This window comes from Pseudonaja textilis, chromosome 1 (genome assembly GCF_049901715.1).
Source record: "Pseudonaja textilis isolate UNSWEBS1 chromosome 1, rPseTex1.2, whole genome shotgun sequence".
Lineage (NCBI taxonomy): Eukaryota > Metazoa > Chordata > Lepidosauria > Squamata > Elapidae > Pseudonaja > Pseudonaja textilis.
This window is the reverse complement of record NC_141990.1, coordinates 69,451,420-69,457,912: the sequence shown is the minus strand read 5'-3', so window position 1 is coordinate 69,457,912 and position 6,493 is coordinate 69,451,420.

Here is a 6,493-nt window from a genome sequence, read left to right as displayed (position 1 = left end):
TTGTTCGTTGCCGTCGCTTTCTGGCCACCCTTTCTCCACCCAGCCCAAGACTCGTGCCAGCCGCTTGTCTTTATTAGTCTCTCTGGCAATGTCTGACGCGGTCAGGGTTGGGTTGGGTAATGTCTCAATGTGCAGAGTTGTTGTTGTGGGTGCCAGGTCATTCTCCAGGTCTGGTAGGGGGGAGCAGCTCAACGTGTCTGCATGCGAGATGTTCTTGCCGGGCCGGTGTGTCAGCTGGTAGCTGTAGGCGGCAAGGAACTCGGACCACCTTGTCATCCTAGGTGACAGGATGTTCGGGGTGGCCTTGTTCCCTGCCAGGATCCCTAGTAATGGCTTGTGGTTGGTAACAATTGAAAAGGTCCTACCGTAGAGATACTCATGGAACCTTTTCATGTCGGAGATGACTGCTAGGGCCTCCTTGTCCAGCTGGCTGTAATTCCTTTCCAGTTTGGAGAATGTTCTTGAAAAGAAGGCGATGGGTGCTTCTTTTCCATCTGGCAGTGTGTGGCTGAGGATGGCCCCGACGTCGAAGAATGACGCATCACATGTCACAGTCAGCGGCAGGGTCTCGCTGTATTGGATAAGGACTGCGTCTGATGTTAGTAGGTCTTTGGTTTGTTTGAAAGCGTTTTTCTCCCGCTTCCCCCAGGTCCAGATGGCTGTTTTATCCAACAGCCTATGCAAAGGTTCCGCCGCGGTCACCTTTTGGGGTAGGAAAACATTATAAAAATTAATGAGTCCAAGAAAAGCCTAGAGTTCCATCTTATTCCTTGGTCTAGGGGCTTCTTTGATGGCTCTGAGCTTTTTCTTCGTGGGGTGGATTCCGTGCTTGTCTAGGAGGTAGCCCAGGAATTCAACCCTCTCGGTGCACAGCTGACATTTTTCTTTTTTAACTTTAAGCCCCAAGTCTTTGAATTTTTGTAGTACCTCCCTTAGGCAGTTTTCCAATTGTGTTTTATTGGTAGCTGCCACCAAGACGTCATCAAAATAGGGCGCCACCCCTTTTATCCCTTGGAGTAGTCTTTCCATTAGGCTCTGGAAGACCCCTGGCGCCACGCTGACTCCAAATTGGAGTCGGATGCATCGGAATGCCCCTCGGTGGGTTACGATAGTTTGCGCCTCTGCAGTTGCAGCATCGACTGGCAGCTGCTGGCAGGCTTGTGCCAGGTCGAGCTTTGCAAAGACCCGGCCTCCCCCCAGTGAGTGCAGGAGGTGCTGTACTACTGGGACAGGGTAGGCACTCTGCTGCAGTGCGTGGTTGAGGGTGGCCTTGTAGTCACCGCAAATACTTACAGACCCATCTGGCTTGATGGGGGTGACTATGGGGGTCTCCCATCGGGCATGGTCAATTGGCTCTAAAACCCCTTGTGCGATGAGCTTGTCTAACTGCTCATCAATCTTGGGCTTGAGCGCGAGTGGCATTCACCGTGGTTTAAGGCGGATTGGGGCAATGTTTGGGTCTAAATTGAAAGAGATTGGGGACCCCCGGTACTTGCCTAGGGTGTCATCAAAGACCTCTTGGAAGTCCCTCATGAGCATCGCTTCCCAGTCCTCCTCGTCGATGTGGTGGATGCCCATCACCTCGATTCCCAACGGTGTGAACCACTGCAGCCCCAGCAGGCTTGGGCGGTCCCTGTCCATGATGGTGAGTGGCAGCACCTCGGTATGCCCTTTAAAGGTTATTTTGAAATGTCCAGTTCCGACTACAGGGATACGGTTTCCCTGATAGTCCTTTAGAGTCAGCTTTTGATCTTCCAGCTCATGGCGGCAGATGGTAGGCACCAGGTGTTTGATTGTGCGCCAGGAAACCATGGAGATGTAGGATCCAGAATCCACCTCTATCTCACATGGTTGATCCTCGATGCCCACCTCCATGTGCACCTTCCGGGAGTTGATGGTCGAGGAGTGGCCGATGACGACCATCGGATGGGTATCCTCTCTCCGCCGCGCCTCGCTGAGCTGCTTGCTCTGGCTGTCTCGGCTCCATTGGATCTTGGTGTGATGGTCTCTGGTCCTGGGGGGGTTGCCATCTCGTCGCCGGGGGCTGCCGTCTCATCGTCGGGGACTGTAGTTCCGCTTATTCCGGCACATCGCCATTGCCCCTGCTTGTCGCAATGCTGACAGATAGCATTGAGGAAACAGCATTCTGAGCGGGGGTGATTGACTCCACAGCCGGCACACTGGAACCCCGACTTACGTCCTCTCTGCTCCCGCTGGTCACGCTCTGCCTGGAGTCGGTGGATTTCTTTCTCCTCGTCTTTGGTGTCGGAGAGGGAATCGATGTCACCGTGGTAGGTGGTGGTGGTCGCCCGGTGGCTGGTCTCTGTGTGTTTCTCAGGGGCCAGGGGCATCTCGATGGCTGCTGGCCGGTCGGCTGCGCTCACCTGCCGCATCCGAGCCATCGATTTCTTGGTTGCTTCGGCTGCAGTTGCCTTGGCAAGGGCTTCGGTGAGGGAGATGTTGCCCCTTGCCATTAGCTGATTCTGCAGAATGGGGTCCTTGAGCCCAAGGATGACGCGGTCTTGCAGGGCCACGTCCATGTCGGTGAAACTGCACATGCCTCCGAGGTCCCTCAGTTCAGCCACGAAGTTGCTGCTACTCTCACCCTCCTTCTGGTCCCGCCAGTAAAAGTCGTGCCTTCTGATGAGGGTGGGCACGGCGGGGGCATAGTGCTTCCGCAGCAACGGTTCAAGGTCGGCCCAGTCCATCGCCTTGACATCGTTGGGTTTGGCTAGGGCCTTAGCCATCTTGAACACTGCGGGCCCGCAGTGTGTCAGGAACACAGCCCTTTTTTTCTGTCCGTTGGCATCTTTGAGATTGCTGCTTTCCAGGAACATTAGGAATCGGTCAATGTAGGATTCCCAATCCTCAGCAGCCTGGTTGAAGGGTGCGGGTGGCACGGTGCTGCTGGCCATTTTGTCGGTCGTTTTGTGCCGCTCTGCCACGTGCTTGGTTGGTCTCTTGTCTCACGATCCCACCTTCATCGCCAGTGTTAGATCAGGTAGATCGGTTCCCACAGAGACGCGAGACCAAAAGTGATCATTCAGCTCTTTATTGTGTATACAGACCAGTACAAGACCTGCGAGCCTCGGCAACCCTTCATATAGGAATTGCTCATGGCTCAGCGGCCAATGACAGGGCTTTGAATCTCCCGCGATTGGCTCGGCCAATCGCAGTTGATTCTTAGCGCGCCAATCACGGCCGTTTAGTTGGCCAATCAGGTTGCGGTCCATGTGGACCAATCAGGATTCAGGGTTTGGAGTATGCTAATATAGAACAAATACAATACAATACAATACAATACAATACAATACAATACAATACAATACAATACAAATAGGAGGTCATTGCACTATTTCAGATTGTATGAAACAGACAATAACAGGTCAATATTGAGCAAGATGACATTCTGCTCACTCAAAATGTATTTAGGCAAAGCATTTGAGAAGCCAATTTTCTTGTTTCAATGTGTTTATAACTACAGCAAACTAGCCGACAGCAAAGAGGCAATCTGAAGCAAAGTGAGGTGTAGATACATACCTACCAAATTCCATCTTTTCTCTAGCAATGATGTGCCAAATCAGTGTAATGAGTTGCCATAAATATCCCACACAAACTGAGCCCCTTTTCTTCCCTTAAGACATAACTTTAGTTACTTTTTCCATCTTCTTCATTGTCAGGGAAGAAAGAACAGCCTTGGAAATAGAACATAGCCACCAGAGGTGGTATTCAGCAGGTTCTGATCAGTTCTAGAGAACCAGTAGTGGAAATTTTTAGTTTAGAGAATAGGCAAAATACCACCTCTGACTGGCCCTGTCCCCATCTATTCTCTGACTCCTGAGTCCCAGCTGATGGGCTGGGTCTTCTTTTGTTGCCCTGCACAGGAGAACAGAGCTGGAAAGCAGGTTAGTGGGGTGGGGAGGGAATGGGGATTTTGTAGTATCCTTCCCCTGCCATGCCCACCAAGCCACATCCACCAAGTCATGCCCACAGAACCGGTAGTAAAAAAAAGTTGAATCCACCACTGATAGCCATTCCTCCCCAGCCAAGATGGGGTAGCTGCTGTAAGGCAAAAACCCAGGTGGGCAAATTTCTAACAAGGTCATTATTTCCCTGTTATTGGCCAGCCAGGTATCAGGTCAGCGATAATAGCAAATTTGTTTACATACAGAGGACAGGCTCCTTAAAGCTACAGTGCAAAAAAGCCTGCAGTCTGAGGTCAGTGGGGGAAATGCTTCAGTTTTGTTTCCAAAAACATTATAAGGACAAGTGCATAAAATCTGATGATTGAGCTTGAGTTGAAAGAGACTTTACTTTTTAAATTCATGACTAAAAGAAAAAAAAAATCTAGCTCTGTTCAATAAACACCCAATAAGATGATGCACGTCAGATCTTTCTCAAGTCATTTAAATGTTGTTCATATTTTTGAACTGAATACATATTACTCTCAGTTCCTGTTTATGCAATCAGCATTGTATGGGCTCTCTGGGAACAGTATGAAATATGCTTTTTCTCTCTGCAAAAATTTGTTTCTCAACTCCCTGAACCTATGCAGGCTGTTGTGCCAAGTCAACTTGCTCATTCCTTGCATCAGTAGCAAGTGTCCTCAAAGATAGCTGCTTCCAATGACCTCTTCCTCTTCTTCTCCTTCGTCCTCCCACGCCCCCTTTGCAGCGCTTACAAAGAGCCATTAGACAATCACCAAAAAGGGAAGCTATGCATTTGCATTGAAGGCAATCGTGTGGATTTATACCTACATGATTAATATAATTCATACGGAAATGTCATATCTTAAATTATAATAGTGAGGGGACTCTGTCCAGTTATGTGTTAGACATTTTCAGTTTGCAGCATTATTGTCCTTAGGCAGTTCCATACCAAAACTCTCATTGCTGAACTATTCCTTCAAATGGAATTGCACTAGACTTTCTTGACTTTCAGTATTTTTCAAAGGCAGGAACACCCTCCTTTTCTCCTACCCTTCTAGTTCTTGAAGCCAGGCCTGCCACATTCTCACATTTTATTCCAGACAGGACAGAGCTTTCGCTACAATACAGGTAGTCCTCGAATTAGAACACTTCATTTAGTTCAAAGTTACAACGGGACTGAAAAAAAATGACTTATGACCATTTTGCACACTTACAGTATGAAATATGTAAGTGTAGCCTCCCTGTGGTCATATGATTCAGTTACTTGGCAATTGGTCATATTTATGACAGTTGCAATGTCCTGGGGTCATGTGATCAACATTTGTGACGTTCTGACAAGCAGTCAATGGGGAAGTCACATTCATTTAACAATCATGTTATTAACTTAACAACTGCAGTGATTAACAACTGTGTCAAGAAAGATCGTAAAATGGGACAAAGTTCACTTAACAACTGCCTCATTTAGCAACAGAAGTTTTGGGCTCAATTTTGCTCATAAATTGAGGACTATTGTGGCTGCCAGTTTTGTTTTGTTTTTAAATTACTTCCTGGACAAACATTGCTTTTAAAAAAACTTTTCAAAAGCCAAACAAGGGTGTACTATAGCATAAAAATGCTCTTATCTTTTAGGAGTCAGCAATCATGTGGAAGGGCCTCTGTTAGAGCAGCACATGAAACCTTGAGAGTAGTTTTAGCAGCTGTGCATTCCAGAAAAAGGAACCCCAACAAGATAGTCAAGGAAAGTTTTCAAACATTTTTCCTCTTAGGAATTGGCTCAAAAATGAATCATCTCCAAGAAAACTTGAAAAACTTTGGCAGTTTGGGATCACTGACGAAGATTTTTTTAAAATCCTGATCAAAATAAGAAAAATCAATCAATACTTCAAAAAAAGGCTATTAAGACAATAAATAATCAGAAGTTTTAAAAAAAACAATATTATTTAGGTAGCTTCATTTCTCAAGGAAAAAAAATTAGCCTTAAGAGTACCAGAATTTTTCTTAGCCATTTTATGTAGATTTTAAGGTAACTGTTAGAAGTTTAAGATGTCCTGAAAACTTTGGGGAACAAATGGTTTTTGAAATCTTGTAAAGTACAAATTTCCAAGAACTTGTCCTCTGTACTGAATCACTAAACTACACACATAAACACACACACTGAAGCCCAGTGGGTGGAGAATTTCTCATCTCTTCCGACAGTTCCGTGGTTTGTTTCAGAACTTTTTCATCATAACTGTTAAAGTTTGTGGTTACCAGCGCAGCTGTCCCATCGTGCTTTGCAACATTTCAATCATTATACAAGCAAGGAAGTAAACTCACTTAACCACGAAGTCAGTTTCTCTTTCCAAGTGCTTACTGTTGCCTCAGAAGTTGGCTTTTTAAAATAAAAAATAAAAAAAACCAGAGGGTGAGTGAAAGGCTCTTTCCTGTTTTTGAAATCAGACCATCTGCACGGTTAACTAGTTACTCAAATCTTATCGCTTAAAATAACAAGGACATGAATTTCAGAACTGCCTACTTGAATTGCCCTCTTTCCTTTCCATACGTTTCTCTATTTACTCACGGGA